We start from the raw sequence: 20237 nt of genomic DNA, 5'->3' as shown, positions 1-20237 counted from the left end.
ACACTGATACCCATCATAAGAACAACAATATACAGGAATGAGTGGAGGATTTGCGGGTTGCTCAGGCTCGGAGGTCCTTCTTTTCCTATCAATCAGTCCAGACGTCTGCTGGCTTCAGTACTAAACATACATAAATAACCATACAGTAACACACACGCCAACGAGAGCAACATGCAAGCAAGCTTTGACCATAATCTGCTTCGGCTTCTAGTACCATCATGCCCGCCTTGTCACAGATATATCAGTTATATTTGGTCTAAATTTGTTTATTGGTAATGTGAAAATTCTCGTCTAAGCATCAGTGGTGCTGAGCAACGTGTCCTTTTTTTGAGAAATGTTTTGTTTTTTTCCCAAAGAATCTTGTACATGAGCAACTATGTTAGAATGAAATCCAGTCACAGTGGGAAGAAAACAAGGCTTTGATTCTGACTAGATATTTAATGCTAGCTTTTGTTTCAGTCATTACCAAAGATTCCACACAAAAAGTAGTTTCACATAGTGCTTCGTGATGCATCAGTGTTATTCATGGATATACCTTTTTCAGATTTGTTTCATGCAGAGGCATAGTGAAAAAATTATCTGATCATTGTCAGGTCCTAAAATGAGATAACTCACATAACACATGATAGCACGTGACATTATTTATTTAACAAAAACAAAGATACACTGGACTTTGCAACACTTTGATTCTTTTGTTTTCCAGACGTTTTGTTCTAGATTTTGTTCCAAGTGCAGTTGAAATGAGACGTTTGTGCTGTGCAGTGCATTGTGGCCAGGCATCTTCACTTCGGCCTCGTCCGTTCGAAGGACATTGTTAAAGAAATCTTGTGTTTTGGTTGGATCCATCTTTGCAAACCTAAGCTGTGCTGCCTTGTTCTTGTTAGAGAGAAGACGTCCTCTCCTGGTACACTTCAATCTGTCAGAGTTTGCCACTTGTGAATGATTTTTCTCAAGTTAAAATCAAATAGAGCTTTTTGGATAGGGCCTTATAACCTTCATAGGTTAACTGGAAACTACAGATCTCTCTAAGATCATTGGTGATGTCTTCAATGCTCTAGATGTCCAAACTGCAAAAGCCTTTGCTTGCACATTTGTTGATGATCAGTTAATCAACTCTATTTGGAAATCAGTACACCAGAGTCCATTTCTTTTTTTCACATAAATAACAAATGACAAAGCATAACATGTTGTGTTTTTTTAATTGATCGTCGGTCGTTAGCTCTGATGTCTCAGAGGGTCCAGAGTTCGACTCCACCACCTGGCCGGAGCCTTTCTGGAGTTTGCATGTTCTCCACGTGTTTGTGTTAGTGCAGTTAGGTTAATTGGTCATTTTAAATTGCCCATAGGCGTGAGTGCGAATAGTTGTGCGTCTGTCTGTGTTAGCCCTGCATCAGACCTGTCCAGGATGTACCTATAGTAGCTGGGATAGACTCCAGCCCCCCACGGCCCTGATAAGGATAAGCTGTAGAGAATGAATTGTGAGACCTAATAAGGAGCAGAAGATTTTTTTAATTATTTCTGACATTTAAAACCTTAAAAATGAATGAGGGTGTACTTTCTCTTTGATATGACTGCGCTATCAAGGCAGGACTACGCAATTTTTGGTTTGGGGGTAAATATAGTAAATAAAGTATTTCTGGCTCCCATCAGCTAAGCATTAAATATATAGCACAACTACACCACATATTAAAATAGCAAAATTGCAAAATGAATATTTTAAAACCAGCCTTTCCGGGTGGATTAAGGTTTTTGTGGCACTTTCTGATAGCAACAAAGCACAAAGAGCCATCAGGTTATCTCACAGTGATCACAAAAGAAGTGCATTTCAGCATCTTTACATTTTTAATGCCTTTTTTATTAAAGACCTATTTGTCAAACTAAGAGAATTAACTGTATCGCCATGAGCCACAGTTTGGAAGCAGCTCCTGCAGGTGAAACCAGAACAACTTGTTCCTCTGGATTTTTGTGCTGTTCGGTCAGTTATTGAAACTTTGCGTGGATCTGTCCTGTCACTCATGGTTTTCACATGGGCTGATCAGAGTCTTGAAGGCAGTCGTGCAGATGTGCTGTTTAGGAAGTGAAGAGATGTCCTTAAACAATCAAACCCAAACTCATTTTTCACCCTCATTAACAGGAAACACCTTTTTATGTTTGTATTACCTCAGGCACGTGTTTGCTGTCCTCTGCTTTTGAGAGTGCAGTGAACAAAGGCTTCTTCCATAATTATTCCAGTAAAAGCCAAATTTATTTGTATCATTTTTAAAGATGAGAGTCGTACTTGTGTTTAAATATTATACTGCCATAAAAAATCCTTTTTAAATTAAATGCTTGTAACTTTAGGAGACAGAGTTTACCTGTATCATCAGTCACAGATGAAGACCCATGAATATGGATGTAAAAATGCCTAAAAACAGCAAATCTAAAGAACACAGCTCTTTCCTGGATTTTCAGTGTATCATATGCATCCGTGGCACCCAGACTCTGGAATAACCTCCTCGTTCATATTCGCACTGCCGAGTCTATCCAGTCTTTTAAATTACGTCTTAAAACTTATTTTTTTACTTTGGCTTTTGATTCTGTCTAGTTGGCTGTTTTAGCTTGTTGCGTTGTTACCTATTGTTTGTTGTCCTCTTCTATTGTTTGTTTTAACTGTCTCGTGTTTTTATTGACTGTGAAGCACTATGGTCAACACTGTTGTTTTTAATATGTGCTATATAAATCAATTTTGATTTGATTTGATATGAAAGTAAATCTTTTCTTCGTTGGTTATTTTGTTGCTGGTGATTGAGAGTGCTGCCTAACACCTCGCCCTGAAATCTCCCATGTTTTTCCTTTAATCAGTTATCCAAAGGTATAGCAGGATGGATCTGGTGCATGTTTGAAGTTTGTTTAATTGTTTTTTAAACATGTTTTTAAACAAGCATGTTTAATTACTGATTTCTTCTGGACCCGCACATACTTGCTCTCACAGAGGGTTTATATGAACTCGGCTTCAGCTCCATCATAAGCTCACTGACTGGCTGTGGTCTGACAACAACCGATAGACATAATTGCATGGGACATCAGTGAGAAGCACTGGTCAGCAGAAGTACAGGAAAAAGCATCGGAGGGCTGAACGTGTCTGCTTTTGGTTTCCTCAAACGAGTCGAACATAATAGTTTAGGTTTTCAACATGCCAGTGTGATTTGTCATGAACTCGAAGTCTTTCTCAATCTGTCCAGAGGGCTGGCTGAATAAATCATGAATCAGACATCCCTACTCAAAATGTTACCCTGACCACCTAGTAAAGTCTGACTGAAACATGGCCAGTCTTTAGTTACCGGCTTTCTGGACGCTTCGATCTAAAGGCAGCTTGCGTCTGTGGTGCATGACAAGCTGTGAATGCAGTCTCAATACGTCACGGACCACACGCACCATTTGGATACTTGACTAACTCAAAACTATTAGTTAATGATTTTGTGACATGCCCAGAGGGCCAAGTTGTCCCCTCGCTTTAACCAAAGAGAGAGAAGAAAGCAGCAGAGAGAGAGAGAGAGCAAATGAGTGCACTCTCTCCCTGAAAGCTACTCAGCCCTGCCGTGACAGACCGAAGGAACAAACGCAGCGAGGAAGAGAGGGGGGAAAAGATGTCAGGGACCAAGTGGAAGAACAGAAAAGGGAATGTGAGGCTAAGGCCAGAGAGTACGGTGCTGAGAGAAGAGACGGAGAGTGTGAAAGCAGAGTGTGGTCATTATAGCTGCCCCTCAGCGCTTCACCCACCTCTCTCTCTCCCTCCCTCTCCACATTGCCAGGCCAAAGTTTGAGCGTAATGTGTGTCGACACAGTGAGACGCTGAAGAATAATTCCTGTATTCAGAGCTACCACTGCCTGCCCCTCCTCCTCTTCATCCTCCTCATCCTCTCTCTCAACTCTACTGACAAGTCAGGCCTGGATATCATTGTATCATTTATCCCAGCCTCGTTTCTGCCACTCTGCCTTGTTTGCCCAGAGGGAAGTGTGAAAAGTGTGCATGTATGTGTGTCTGCATGTGTGAGATACTCAGTGTGTGAATGTAACTGTGTGTATATATGTGTCTGTGTGTGTCAGTGTCACTCTGCGCTTGTGTATATGTTGTGTGGACTGCAAATGGGCTTTTGTGGAGTTTTTGGGAGACTGCACTTAACAGCTCGCTCTGGGGAGACACGCACACACACACACACAGACACACACACACACACACACACACACACACACACACACACACACACACACACACACACACACACACACACAGGGCTGTGAGGGCTCACAGAAAAAGAGGGCGAGGGAGAGCATAGTGAGTGAGAGAATTAGGGCGAGAAAGAGGAAGATGGTTAGAGTGGTGGGAAGCGCTTTTTAAAGCCCTGCTCCCGTGTCTGTTTTGGGTTGGTCAGACAACAAGAGGAGCGGGGAAACACTTTGTGCAAAAATGGACTCGTGGCTAAAGGCCATCCACTTCACCCAATCTGCTCCACCACCGTTGGCGGCGGCAGCAGCACGCAGCGAAATACTTGTTGTCGCAGCAGCGTCTGTCGCTCTGCTGACTCGAGCAGTGAACTCGCCGTGATCCGTGACCCGTCACTCAAACTGCACGCAGGCCATTTTCTCCAAACTGTCACTCCAGCTGATACTAGCGACTCTGCTCGCATGATACTGAAGCAGTTTGAAATTTGGGGTAAAGATACCAGACGTGGGCTGAGGTTATCATACTTTGTGTACCGCTGACACATCAGGGGACTACATTATTAACCTGCTGATGATATGTTATATGTTTTAATTATAGCACAAAAACCTGTGGTTCATGTGAATCGGAGCATTAAGTGAACTTGAAATTGTTGTAATCCACGTTCAGTCTATGAATGGTTATGACTTCATGGTTCTTCACTTCAAGACGACCCCATTTCTCACTGTATCCTGATGCATCAGCGCTGAACGAGTGAGAAAACATAAGCTTCCAGCTTTTCACTGTTAAAAGAAGCCTTAGTGCTTCTGTGTATACTGGATTGTCTGACAGCACCTGAGATCTTCTCTCTTCACACTGACACTTAAATCTGTGTTTGAAACCAACTGAGGTGTGAAGAGTTGTAAAAGCAGGATGGATACAAAGATTACGCTCAAGATTTCTTTACTTCTACACATAAATACTTTTGTGCACCATTTATAGGTTTGTGGAATGACTTCATTTATCTGCTTCCTTTGATTAACCATCAAAGATGGAGTCCTTGTGAGCTCAGGAAGGCCACTTCAGAGGGGCGTGTCAGAAGCAGATTTTATTCCATGTGGAAAACACTTTGTTGGACTTCTTAAGATTGTTGGAAGCTACAGGGCTCATTATGTAAACTACTTCAGGATTTTGAGATGTGAAAACATTTTTGAATCTTTAAACGATGTAAGCTTCCTCCCTGGTGTAAAATTAAAAATATTTTTAAACAAAACACACTTTAGAAATTATGTTGTTTTTTTTAAAATATTATATTACATGTATGACCCAGCAGATCGCATCATATTCATCCTTATAGCACATCATGAAAAATATCAGATTTTTGCAAATACTTGCAAAGTCTGCTAGTATACAGATCAGGTGATGTTTTTGTAACTCATGCACTCAACACAGACCTATGCATACGTTCTGCAGGGATCCCGTAATCCTCAATTTCATGTCGACACGTGCAATCTCTCCTCACATGAGTCTGCATATAGGTATGTATTTGTGTGTTCATTAATAAAATATGGTGGCATGAATAAGTGATAGGATACATAATGGAGAAGCGGCTAAGCTAAGCCAAACGAGGGCGGCTTCTTCGAACACGGGAATTTCCTGTCAACAAAATGTCCAACTGTGGACACGTCTGTTTGCATAAATGCAGAGAGAACAGAGGGAAATGTTGAAAACTGACAAAATAACTTTACAGAAACAGAAAAGGTTGTTTTCAAAATGTGCTTCTTTTTTAGTGTGTGAATGTAACTGTGTACGTGTCTGTGTGTGTCAGTGTCACTCTGCGCTTGTGTATATGTTGTAATCTTGGAAAAATCTTAGAAAAAGAGCAAACAATAAACTGACTTCTACCTAATAAAAATGTCCCTGCAATAAACGAGTAAATGATTGCATTTGTATTTGTACAGTAGTTACATATTATTTAGTGATTGATATATGATAATGAAAACAACCAGTACAGTCTGACTCTTATTCCAGTTACAGCATTTTAAGAGAAAAGAATAACTAGCTGAGCATATGCAGAGGTTGAATACAAACTCTGACTCCCGTTCTACTTCAAGAAACTCTAGAAATCACACGTATCAATGAAGAGAAGTTAATGTAGGAGAAATATGCTCTTTCTTCGTAGCTCCTGTCAGCACTCTCACTGTGGCATTTTAAATCAACGGAAGATTTTCCAGACAGCTGTTGATACAAAGTTACAGTTTGTCAAGCCTAAAAGAAACAAATGCAGGAACTAGTTTTTCAGCATCATATCGAGACAGGATATTTTTGACTTTGTGCTGATAAAAGAAAATGGAATTTACACGAGAGCACAGGTATCCAGACTTTATATCTTTAAAACACGCCTGTAGTTTAACAACCTGATTTGTGTCATCTGGCTTTGTAGATAAATATAACTGAGTATCATCTGCATAGCAGTGGAAATGTATGCAGTGTTTTATAATATTGCACAAGGGAAACTCAAGTAACGTGAAATGATCTGTCCCATCAAAGAGGCTCATGGAAGGCCTTGTGGAGGAAGACTGTATGTTTACATAGATTACATTGTATGAGATAAATATGTTATAAAGCAATGTAGCACATTTCATTTAATCTCAACAGTGTACTCCAGTCTCCGATGTAAAATGTGATAGCAGTAGTAAAGCAAGATAAGTACAGGGATGAGTTCACTATCAGAGGCCATGAGAAGATCGTTAGTAGCCTTCACCGGTGCTGTTTCTGCGCTATGATGAGTCCTAAATCCCGAGTGAAAGTTTGCATATAAGCTGTTTGTTTGGTTGGTGTATACTTACAGCTGAATCAAATTGTGTTATGGTAGCATATAGAAGTTAAGGTCCTAACTAAGGCATTGGATTGCAGAGTTCACACAGGCCCCAGAGGGGAGCTACAGAAATCACTGGATAGTTCAGCTGATACCAACAACTGCACGTCCTATAAACCCTTTTAATAGTTAGAAGACTTGTTGAAGACTAACTGAAGGCATACAAATCTACTGAAACATTCAGTTTTACATTTCTCACTCATGTTCAGGAAATTTAATAACCATTTCTGCTCATATGTGTTCAGTAGACCAGTATTAAGGACATCAGTGCAGCTGTGCAAGCCTGTGCCGTGTGTGTGACGCGGAGAATGAGGTTTGTAGTAAAAAGCCTTTGGAGTGCTCAGAGTAGAAAAGCACTATACAAGTACTAGTATAGCATTTAGTCCTTAAATCACCTAATCACAATTCTTCAAACAGAAGTGGCGTGGTCTGGCATCAGGACGTAGCCTGTTGCCAGCCTATCAGTCCTTGACAGCATCGTTTGCTCGACTGCCATTTCCTCAGATGTTGGATTCTGAGGATTTGGATTTCCCTTGAGCCCAAATCCTGGAAACTGCCCACCAGTTCAATAATGGGAGCGTCCACCACTTCTGTTTAGGATCGGGTGGTGATGTTGGAGTACTGGCTTAAACGTGTTAACAAAGAGCCTCTTTTAGCGAGCGAGTTCATCCTCGAGTAAATTCAAGGACCAAAAACTGGACTAAACTTCCCTCTTCAGTCTCCTGCTCCGAGAACTGCTGTAAACCCCGAGTCAGGAATTAAAGGGATGGATTGACAGGGACTGTTTCTGTTTTGTGCTGTTGTCCACTGTGAGCGCTTCTTTGAATCTCACCATCTTACACCACTGTTCTTTTGGACATTGTGGGCTTGTTATTATTATTATTGTTGTTAGCAACCACTACAATCTTCCATGAGTGCAGGCTGAAAAGAAAAAGACAAAATCGACCTGGATCCATTCTGCTTACGAGAGAGACCTGCCTGTTTCATATCTTTCAAACACTTATTTGCTTTGTACGAAGATTATTTAATAAATATTAATCTGAAATGGCTAACACGTAAAACATTCAGCACTTTATGAAGCACTAACTCCAATGATTCCCAACATTATTCTGTTCTTCTAAGTGCATTAATGGCTTTGTAATGCAAGGAAATAACCTCCTTACTGACACTGACAATGTGAAACAGGATGAGACAGCTTCTACACATTAGCACCTTTTACAGACTTCCACCCCTCAGAGGCTTTTGAAAACACCCATTTCTCCATGAGAGGAGGGAAGGACTGACCGACTCGAACGCAGCCAGAGAAAGAAATGATGCACTGATATCATGTTCTGTCTATACTAATGCAGACGACTGGCTTTCTGTGTGTATTGAGGATCTGTGCAGCCACTTGTCCCAGATGAAAGCCCGTCCATGATTACGCCATATTAAAAAAAATTAGAGCTTAAGTATGAAAAGCATCTGATTCATGCTGATGCTATAGAGATAATGTTATCTCTCTCTTCTACTCGATGTCACTTAAATGCAAACAAAAGCAATACGAGGATGTCTATTTCAGTAATTGGGAAATGAGCCAAAATGATCCCAATGATGAGTGCAATAATCTTCTGTTACGAACTGACAGTAATTTGAGAGGAAGCTTGCACAACATGGTTTGCTCTTCTTTTTCCGAGCCTCTAAATGCCAGTTTTTTCTTTCTATGTTATAACATTTTAAAACCATCCTTGATTTATCCTGATTACAGGGACTACTTTTAGGAAATTATGAATTCCTATTGGACAAGCAGAAATAACTCCAACCCTTTATTGCTTTCAAACACACTCAAAAACCAGAACTGTGTCCATCGAGTAAATGCACGTCTGACTTTTCATTCTGCCTCTTTGCATTCCTCACACAATGGAAATATGTCTTATGTCAGTTAGTCTGCTTTTGCCTGTCAGTGGCTTAATGACTCAAGAGCTGTCACTGTTACATTTACCTCATAATACTAAGTTAAGGAAAACAAATTTTCATCTGCGTTTTAAACATCCCAAGTCTCTGTCAGGAGCTTGTTTTTGTTGTTCTTGTCCATAATAAATGTCTTTGTCGCTGGGATGTAGTAAAGGTCGAAATGTTTCAGGGTTTTTGGTCAGACTGTGTTTTGCATTAGTTTGATATTTAAAGTTAATAATCCTTGAAAAGCAGGTTTCTATAAACCTATATGATATTTAAAGAGCAGTAACAACAACTAAACTAGAATGACTAAAAGGTGTTTTTTAAAATTTCCCATATTTACATATTTACTGTTAAAAATAAGACCTTAAAATTTACAGAATTTTAATTGGGCAGGACTTGCTGGTGTAAACAAATGAAGAGAATTAGCATTTTTAAATTAGTTTTTGTGTGTGTGAATACTCTTCCACACACATCACCTGCTCTTTTGTGCAGTTCTTTTTATTTCACTTAAAATCTATTTGTAGAATAGAATACAATAGAACTTTATTACTCCCTTGGGGAGGTCCCCTCAGCAGCTCAACACCACTTCACCTTAAATACAAATAAGAACAAAATATCAGCAGGTATAGAATTTAAAAGGTAATAATTAAAGGAAGTCTGAGGATTAAAGTGTAATACAGTGGAAATGTGTCAGTGTGTTATACACATCAAAAGCAAAATATACCTTTTGTTCTTAAGTCATGGAATTGATACCTGCAAAGCAGAATTAGTATATGACACATAGAACTGGTTGTCAAGTATTTGACTGCACCACTCGCAGCACGTCATTTTTCTGCACATTCGTGAGCGTGCATCCTGCTAGGATGCAGACTTTTGCTGTCCTGACCTACGTGCTCTTGTTCAAAGGCAGCCAAAGTGCCTTACATAAAAACAGTTAAAGGAAACCATAATTCTTAGAGGTGAAATCCTCAGTTAAAAGCTGACCCTTTTCTACCCAAAGTTGATCTTTCTGTGTGTTAAAACTCATAAGTGAAAGATTTAAACACATAGAGGGAACAGCACATGCAATGGAAGCCTGTCTTTGTGTCTCAGCTGCCTGTCAGTGACCCGTGCACCTTTATACAGACCGGCTGAACTCAGCCTGCTGACCCTGTGCTGACTGTGTGTCTGTGTTTGCACAGTATGTTTGTCTCTCAGTGCCAACCTGTACATAAGTACTGGTACTGCACTGGTGTTATGCCTGATGGAACCTTGTTCCTCTTACTGGCTTTGTAGTTTTACATGAGTTTGCTTTCATTTGCTGCTCTTCTGGTTTCACACTTGTTGAGAAAGCATTGCAGAGACCTGGGTGTTTGTCTGTGTGTGGGTTTGCATAAAGGTGTGTTAAATGTCCGTAATACTGCAGTGGTTCCGTTTAGACAGAAGCAGGATAGCGCTGACATTTTATTAAAACAGAAAGTGATTCTGTTGTGACTGATGCACAATGTTGTTCCGAGAATCTTGAAGAAGACTCCCTGGTAGTTTGAGCATGTGATGAGGAGGAGGAAATACAATTTACAGTTTCTTCGTTTACTCACAGCATATTTGACCCAACCGAGGAAGCCATGGGTATGATTCTAATGAACAGCATCCACATATGTAGAACTATATATACAGAACAAGTTAAACATACAGATTTTAGCTAGTTGTGTTTGATACTTAGAGGTAGGATCTACTTTAACAGTTAAAAGCCGGTCAGAGCAGCACGCTCCGTTTTGCGTAACTATTTTTAAATCCCTGTAGAACCGGAACCGTGTAAGCTAGCGCAATAATTTGTTTTGCATATGAAACCGGAGGAGTTGTACTTACATCTGATGCCATCAGCTTGTCCTCGGTCACAGTTTCCTTCCACATAAAGCTTTGCAAAAATTGCATAAAAAGCTCTTGCAGGAACAAAAACATAATATTCCAGAAACACGCTTTGCCGATCTGATCAGCTGTTCGTAACACTTCCCACATTGAAACAGACGTCAGCGCGAACGATCGCATGTCCGCCATTTCCTGCCCAAAACCGGAAGTGACGTCATTTTCACGGAAAATGTCGTTTTTTACTTGTAGGCCTTAAAAGCCTATACTGGTCATGTTTGACTTTTCTGAATAGTTTCTGGGATGCTTAGAACTCGAATTGCACAGCTTAAAATAGTTTATTTTGATGCACCTGCTGTTTTCTTTGCAAATTTGCATCATAGGATTGTTTTTCGTTTTTCCTGCAGTATATAAAAATTGGTGTATCTCCAAAATAAAACTATGAAGACACTCAAAATAAATTTCCTGTTGTTGTAAACTATTTTTTGCAACTTTTTTGTATTTAAAGATTTGAGGGATAAGCCTCTTAAATTTCTCCAAGTAGAAATATATGTTAAAAACAAAAACGATTTTCAATTTTTTTGTAGTTTATTGCACTTTTTTGCAATTTATGTAGTTACTATGCACTTAATGCATACATATTATAAAAATTTTGGCTGTAATGGTTGTATTGATGTATAGCAACTGGAAGTGCTCCCAAAAATGGCTCCACAACATGTAAAAATATAAAGTAAGCTCTGGCGGACTTGGTTCTATGGTAGTTTTAAAGGGTTAAGGAATATTTTTAGTTGTGAAGCTGAAAACTGTTTCGGGATGCGTGCTGAATGCTTTGATTTATTTCTTTGTATTACAAAAATGCAATCCTGAATAGTGATGCAGTAAGTATGTCATTAATTCTAAATGGAAACTGGAGCTATAGCAAGAAAAGACACAAATACAGTAAATGTAACAATAATAGGAATAAAGTATAACTATGGATCTTATAATTGTCTCGCCCTATGACAGCTGGGATCGACTCCAGCCCCATTACGACTCTGAACTGGTCCCCCACCACACATGCAGACACACACACAGTGTACAGCTTTATCTGTCTCTTATTTTGGCATGCTCACATATTTGATGTGATGATAAGCGACAGCCTCTTGACGATGTGCTGTCTGTCAGTTTTCTCAGTGGGCACCAACACCGGCTACCTCTTTCAGCTGAGACCAGCCCTCCTGTCCAAAACCACTGACAGAGGTCTCCCAACAAGCTTGTCAAACCATATGTGTGCAACTATGTCTGCGTGTTCACGTTGGGATATTTCAGCGGGCTACAGTGGACGATCTGTTCCTTACCATAGGCAGTTTGCTTATGAAGTGCTTACACAAGCAGAACTCTTTGAATGTCCTTATGTCGATGTAGCTACTGTTAGATTAAAGTGCCTACGTGAGGCTTGGGTGGTTTTTAAAATGCACAGAAATGACAATTTCCACAAACGTCTTCACGTGCGAGACAGATGACCGAACGCTTCTGGAGGGATGAACAGCTTTTTTCACAAAATACATTTTCTTAGTTGATGTTCTGTTGATGATGATCAAGGATAAGAAAGGAATATAATGCATCATTTTAATACCCAATATATCTTTCAGTGAGCATCTGATTTGGTTATATTTATCAGCACATTTATTCCAGGTGTTCCCTCTGTGCTTTATATTTGTATTCTGTGATTGTGTGCACCAGCGGGCAGATGAAGCAAATAACAGCCCCTTCTCATACTCATGTTCGCCGTGGATATGTGTAAACCTAACTGACAATGCCCAGTGTGTCATGGCCAAACAAACAGCGAAGCATGTGAGGAGCTTCAGTATCTGCTCACACTCGCCCAAAAAGTGGCACATCATTAATTTGTAAAACGTTACTGGAGAATGTGCCGAAGCAAATCTGATCCAGGATCGCTCCCACTAACAAGGATGTGAAGCTAACCTGGTGATTTATCTTGGTGCCATATACAACAGGGCACCTTAAAGTCTTGGTGTCTTAATGAGCTGGAGCTGGAGTGGAACAGGTCAGAAACCTATTTAGTTATTTATCGCTGAAGGCAACCCTCTGTGTGTGGAATTACCTCAAACACCATGGATCAAATATGTTGCTTCATCAAGAAATGCTGGTACTAAACTTGACCGATTCAAAGAGCTGATTCAGATTCGAAGAACCCAAACTGTGGAGAAAATAAGAAACTTTGTAGCATGTCATAATTTTCCCCAAGCCACATATATGTCATTAAATTCAGAAAATACAAATGTGTTTTAACCTGCAGTTTAGTTCAGCACAACTAACTGCGTGCTGGGCATACTGCTGTTACATTACTCACTTGAGAGACCAGTCTGGGTCTGTTTGCTGTGTTTTGATCCATATCTAAGTGCAGCAGCCGGCCTATAAAAGCATTTCCATCCAGTGTCCAGTGGCGTGGCGGCTGTCGGTCTGCTCTGGGTAAGTAGCTAGTCAAAGGCTGGGTCACCACTAGGTTTTCATTAGAGCCCTAATTCAAAGCGGCCCACATAGAGTGTCAGGAGTGTCCCTGACTGTTGTTGGCACTCCTTATAACACACCCTAATGAGCAGCTGCTGGGAAACTTGTGGTTAGCTGCATATATGGAGCTGCTGGGTCAGAGAAGACGGAGAGAAAGTCTCTGCTCAAAGGCCTGAATTAGCCCCATGAATCACTTTCCTTTGCATTTGCTTCTTAATCACACTACCTGTTGAGTATCATGATTGATGGGGCTGCGGTTTATCCCGCGGAGTTTGAGCATGTGGCCGTCGTCCGTTCTCAGAGGACAGCTTGGTAACATGCGAGCTGGACACTGTTAGTGTGCTGTTAAATGTATTTTAAGCATCTTTTTGCCTCTGTAATTAGTCAGGAGAGATGTAGATGTATGAATCCAGGCCTGCAGCATTAACCTGTTTTTACACCAACTGGCCAGTATACATAAAAATAAATTCACTGCGCTTGATCCAGGCAGCACGTGGCTTCAGCTGCACATGCCATCTCTGCTGATATACTGTACGTGGCATGTGTGTCTCCAGCCGCATTAATGTGTGATGTCCTTTACACGGGAGCGTGTGTTAAGCCCGGCTTTTCACAGCGCATCAGGATGATCTCCGGTAGATTTTAATGAGCTTTCCCACTAATGTGGGTTCAGTCTTCCAACTGGACAGCTTTCTAAGGATCGTGCACAGCAAGGATTCATACAGGGATTTTAAATGTTTTTATATGTGCAGCTCATTATTATTAGTCGCATTTTCACATATACTGTCAGTGTGCTATGATATGCCAGTACTATAGATGATGAACGTGGGCGTCTGATTCTGAATATTCTGACCCCTGTAGCTGTTTCCAAAGGCCTGATGGCGTTTGTGTTTATCTTCACATTGTGTTGTTCTGGAGACTGAAAGAATTTGCTTGATAGAACATTTTTTGGTCACTCTAAAAAGTTAAAGCACAGAAGTAGACTGCGCCCAGCGCCAGTGCCTGTTTCAGGGTCGAGCCCCTACGCTCTGCCGATGGGGATAAGGGCAGCTCCATGTAAGGTCACACTCATCGCCACATAATTAAGGTGGTTTTATTTATGGGTAGGATAAATAACAACAAGGTTTGGAACATTCTCGCTTTTCTCTGATGGAAAAATAATTTAAAGGTAGTTGCGTTTGCTATGAAATGCTTGTAGTAAGACCTAGAAGCATTAGATTTTGGAAAATGCGTCTGTCCAGTGTGAATTATTTGTAGCAACAATTCCTAAATTGTTGCTCCTAAAATAAACTAATTGAATCCAAACTTATAAATGTGGTGTTTCCTCGGCATAGGACACAGAACAGGTGCTCTGCATTATTGTGTGGTTAATAAACGTGTATTAGGGACACTCAGTTTAGAAGGATCTCATAAATGATTTGTTTTATAACAGCACTTGTGGCTGAGCCTTCACATGAACATAAAAAGTGTGTGGAGGTGAAAGTGCACAGAGAAGGTACAGAGAGTAGAATCACTGCTTCTGTGAGAGAATGCACCGAGGTCAGCGGAGGATGGCCAGCAGGCTGCTTCAAGCTGCCGGGGAGGCAGTAGTAACTGAAGTAACTAATGGTCACAACCAAGATATGTAGAGGAGCATCTCTGAATGCACAACACGTTGAAGACCACATCAGGTACCACTCCTGTCTGCTAAGAACAGGAAATTGACAGCTCACCCAAACTGGAAAAATGTTGCCTTGTCTGGTGAGTCTTAAATGTGTTTGGACATTCAAAAATCATCCTGCCTCATATCTGCAGTGATGATTGTGTGTATATGGGCCGGGATCTGTGAGGAATGTTTCCAGCAGCTTGTTGAATCTATTCCATGATGAATTAAGGCACTTCTGAAGGTAACAGTGAATCCAAGCCAGTTCTGGCAAGATGCACCTAATAAAGAGTCTTTTGTTCACTGACAGTATGAAATCACCATTACAAGCTAGCACTAACCCGACTTTGCTCCATAATGATGACGTGAAGTAATTTTCACATAGGTTTCACACAGTTAGCATATGCACATGTGTATAAGTGTGTGTGTGACACTGTTGGGGGTTGGAATGTGACGTGAGAGCACTAATCAGAGGCAGCTGCAGCTAATGGTGAGATTAAAGTTAAAACACAAAAACAATCAGCTAGGATAAGTATACTATGGCTATGGGTTACTGCCCCCATCCCAGCCTCCCAGGGGGAAAGAGGGATGGATGGATAGAAGGATGGATGAGACTCTACCCAGTCTGGCTGGCACAGAGCCTCTGATTAAAAGCTCCTTTGTATTCTCTTTGATCCCCTCCTCTCAGTGGTGTGTCTCATCTCACCATAACAGGCACATGACACACACTGACACACTGCCAGTCGAGGCCTCAGGAAGTGCTCTGTACATGCAGTTGTGTTCGTGAGGACATTTCTCCTTCACAGTACATAAGAGCACGGACAAAGGCAGAAAATGACACGCGTGTTAGTCGGTCATGTTGGGAAACTGAAAACTTATTCTTCATTTCCGGTTAATACTTGTACAGCTGCTGTTATTGTGTATATATTTATTTATATTTAGATTTCTTCATACATTCTTATATAGTTCTATATTGTGTATTGTGTATTTTGTTGTACAGTTATTTTATTTTCAACTTTAATTTATATATTTATCTTTATCTTATTCTTCCCAGTTAAATTTACCCTTCATTCTAATTTGTGTTGTACAGTTATTTCATTTTTAACCTTAATTTATATTTTATTCCTTCCTAGTTAAATTTACCCTTTTTAATTTTTCATATTTATTTCCTATCTTATTCATAGCCTTTTCCTTTTTTGTTTTCTTAGGTCACGAGCAGTTGTCCAAGCATTTCACTACATATCGTACTGTGTATGACTGTGTACGTGACAAATAAAATTTGAATTTGAATTTGAACTTACAGAGTTCTTGACGTTGGGGTAACTGATTAACGTAAACTCTTCAAAGTCCACAGTCTGGATCTTTTTTGCCAATTTCAGCAGATGGTGTTTAATTTCCATGGAGATAATTGTATCCTGGCAATAACAACATTGTACTCAAATACATCTGACAGGGAAAGTAGCACGAGCGGTCAACTGAAAAGACGGGTTTCAAACCTGCAGATTAGTCAGACTTATACAAAGGTGACCAGCAAAATAAAGGTGTGTGTTGTACTTGATGTAGCTGCTATCCCAAACAGCAGAGGTGATCCGCTAAATTTAACTAATACCAGCTAAATAGTAAAAAACTAGAAAATCCCATTAACTTGTAGAGGAAGTGATGTGCAAGTGTGAAAAGATGTGAGGACTTTTCACAACCGCTAAAATATTTGTGTGCTGAGAGAGCAGATTTAGTCTGTGTGAATAAAAATGAAAGTCTGCATGTGTTTGTGTGAGAGTGTAAGAGGATTAGGCCTGTTCACAGCCGAGGGTTTCGGACCGTTCCCTCTGTACGGCTGATGAGGCATTAACTTGCTGCTGTTTTGTTATGTGTCTGTCGGATTGTGTTGAGGACAAATTTCCAAAAAGTACTACATTTTCCTCCTTTAACACTGCCGAGAACCCCCATCCCCGCACTCATCCAACTCCAGCCTGGAAAACCTCCACGTTATCCCCAACTGTGGCATACGCTTCTGCTTTACTGGCTGCTTTTTCATATCCATGTTTTGAGTTAACATTTTCTTTCGAAGACTGGCCCCCGATGTCATCCTGAGCATGGCTTCAGTCCCAGGAGCCTTACAGTCATCATTTGTGCCTACGTGGTTTAGATTCCACATGAGTTGAGTTTTCTTGGTTAAGAAGATTTAGTTTTTCTCACCTCCAGTGGTTAAACTACTATCTCAGAGCTTTCTTCTTCTCAGGATGATCCTGCTGTAACCCAAGAATCCCATCTGCTGCGCGCTTTCAAATATTTTGCATTGAAAGTGACATTTTTATAGATAAGCCGCTATGATCAGCCACTCTTTAAAAGCCTATACCAGTCAAACCTCGTGGTAGTTTCCGTTTCTTCACTGGCCTCACTCCAGAGCAGCTTTATCTACACATCACATCAGACAAAACCACCTTGTAAATAATCATATTACTTTACCTTGTGACATCAGTCCCAGAGGAAAAGATCCCCGACGTTAGAGCGCTCGGGGATTGTGTTGGGGGCGTGAGGGGTTAAGACTTGTTGAATAGCTGGTGGGCGTCACACAATGAGGTGGATTAGGCAGCACTAGAAAAGGCCTTTAGGGCTTTACTGGGGTGTTCAGCAGCTTACATCGCCTTCAATAACACTGCAGCACAGATCCAGCTGGGTAACTGAGGCTAGCCTGTAGGGTAAGAGCCTGGAAGTATTGATCAGCAGTGTGGAAAGAATGGAGGAAAAATAAAATTAGCAGAGCTTTTTGGATTTACAGGAAGAATTAAACTATGGAAATGCTGGTAGGGTGAAAAAATAAAAGTAAACTGTGATGTATGCTGCGATATTGTGCGTTCATGTGTCAGACAGAAAGTGTGTATTAAAAGGAGATTGGGCTTTTAAACCAATATCAATGTAACCATCCCAGCGTCACCAGTTTCTCCTCTTAAAATCTTAAAATCTTAACTTCAGTGTTATTGGCACTGCAGTGCTGATGTCTCGGTGAATGCAGCGCCGTTTTCCCAGATACTAATTAAATCACCAGTACCATGTTATCTGAACCCAGAACAGTGTAAACCAGCAGTTCTCATCTCTGCCTGGAATTACTGCAGCATTTCTGCCCAGCGTTGGGAAATTAAAGAGGAAGGGGTTGGGAGAGGCTGGGATCTCGCCACAGTGTGGCACATTGCATGTTAGCTGGGATAATAACAGTTGCGGTTTGTCTTAGGTTTCCTGAGCTAAAGTAAGAAGCTTCCACTTCCTGCAAAGCCACCATGACAAAGACAGCATCCACATTAGCTCCTGAACATCTGCAGGACACAGGGACACATTAAACTGTGGTTTCATGTCACTGCGCTATGAATTTGAACTCAGTCTTAAGCAAATTAGGATTTTTGTTCATCCCGAGGTCAGTAGCGTTTTCTGCAGTTAGTTTCAAACGGCTGGAGGATTCGGAGCGTTACGTTCTGGCCCAGGAAAAACTCGGAGTGACAACAGTTTCAGATCACAGCAGCGCCTATAAACAGCTGTATTTACCTTTATTTTCACTCTGGTTGAGAACATTGTGTCACTAACACAAGAATGACCGAAACACATCTCGTACCTACCAGCACTCCTTTCTGTTCATACTGAAGGCCATTCTGGAGAGGACTCGGAGTTTGAAAGTGTCAACATGTCTGTTACAGTTAGAATAATAAGTCACTGCACAGGAGTAAAGAAGCAATAATTTACTAAACCAAAAGAATAGTTATTAAATATAACGCTTTGCAGTTTGATCCTCGTTGAGTCGTCGAGTCCTTCTTTCTCTTGCCAATGTGATGTTTCGTGTCGCTGAGTGTCTGTCGGATGAGAACATTTGATCGTCTCTAGTCTACAGCCTGAGCCGTGAGCATGCGCACGTCTCCTGTAAATGCATTATCAAATCCTGCTCTCGGTTTGTCGATGCTCCGTCGCAGATGCGCAGTGCAGTGTGTTTGCAGGGCGGCGACCGGTGTCAGCAGAGCGTCCGGGAAGCAACAGCAGATTAAACGCAGCTAGAAGCCTGATGGATGTCACTGCACACTGCATGCATCGCAGTCTTAATACTGCGTTGCCGCTTTTGCGCACGCCATCCCATCCACATATCTATGGATATGTTTTACAGCATTTAATAACAGTAATAAGTTCCTTATGGAGGGATTTTTACCAAAGTAGCTCGGTCATTCCACAGTGAAGGACGCTGAAGGGCTGGGAGGGGGGCAGCCATGCGACATGTCAGAAATATGCCCTGTGTCACCCAGAGAGTTGAGTCCCAGAATAACTGATGTCCACTCATACTGTGGGTTATTCCCACAGATGTGGATTTCATCTGTCTGACACAAAAGCAGGTTCGTAGTGGTCTCATGAGTAATCGCGGTGGAGCAATAAGAAGGGAAACTCCTGGAACCTCTGTGCTGCCTGAAAATCCCTTTTTGACTCTGTAAAGTGAAGCTGTTAAAGTCCAATGTTTCGTGCTGTTACACTCACATCTGCTCTAATGTTTAGACTTGATCGTGTATGTTATTGTGTCTTGCTAAAATACTTTGAAAATAATTAGAAGTAGATTTTGTAATATTATGATACAATCCATAGACCACCAACCAAAGTACCTCCATCTGCTGAGCAGACACGGTACGAACTCACAATGTGTTTGATGTGTGAATTTAGCCCTCAGTCAGCCATCATTTAGCATGTTGGTCATCAACAATGTGAGAATTCCCGATGTAGATTATCAAAACATTTTCTTTTAAGGGAAAACTCTCAGTGCTTGCCCTGAAATGTTGGTAATAATCCCATTAAACATGAAAACTTGATGGAAGCCCAACTACAAGAACTACAGTAGGTTAAAGTTGAACCACGACAGTAGCCTGTGCTCTGTGGCGGGAGCATTCAGAAAGATTGATAAGGGCCGTTTAGCTTGTGCAGTCATAAAAGGGAAAATTAAATATGCAAAGAAGCGATATGTTTGTGATACACCGGTGGAATTAAAAAGGTGTTTTCCTGTTGCTTCATAACTGCAAATGCAATCAACGTTTTGAGTAAACAGCGTCCTATAGCCGGGGTGTGGCGATGCCGTCAGGAGGGTTTTCACTTGGACACAAATGAAGCAGCGTGAACGCTCTTCCTCAGGACCTGAGCAGCATCTCAGCCCAGCTTAGTGAAGTCTTGTCACTTGACATTTTTCAGTAAAAACTTTCTCTGAGATGCTGTCGGTAGATTTTATTTACTCA

General features: G+C 41.0%; 1 protein-coding gene across 2 annotated transcripts in view; it reads left to right on the top strand.

The window, feature by feature from the left end:
• Nucleotides 1-20237, top strand: part of bcas3 (BCAS3 microtubule associated cell migration factor) — a 315169-nt gene that overhangs the window by 293322 nt on the left and 1610 nt on the right. The gene's annotated exons all lie outside the window — the stretch shown is intronic.

Source organism: Astatotilapia calliptera, chromosome 14 (assembly GCF_900246225.1).
Source record: "Astatotilapia calliptera chromosome 14, fAstCal1.2, whole genome shotgun sequence".
NCBI lineage: Eukaryota > Metazoa > Chordata > Actinopteri > Cichliformes > Cichlidae > Astatotilapia > Astatotilapia calliptera.
Note: the sequence above shows the minus strand (reverse complement) of the source record. Positions and strands in the feature narration are given on the sequence as shown.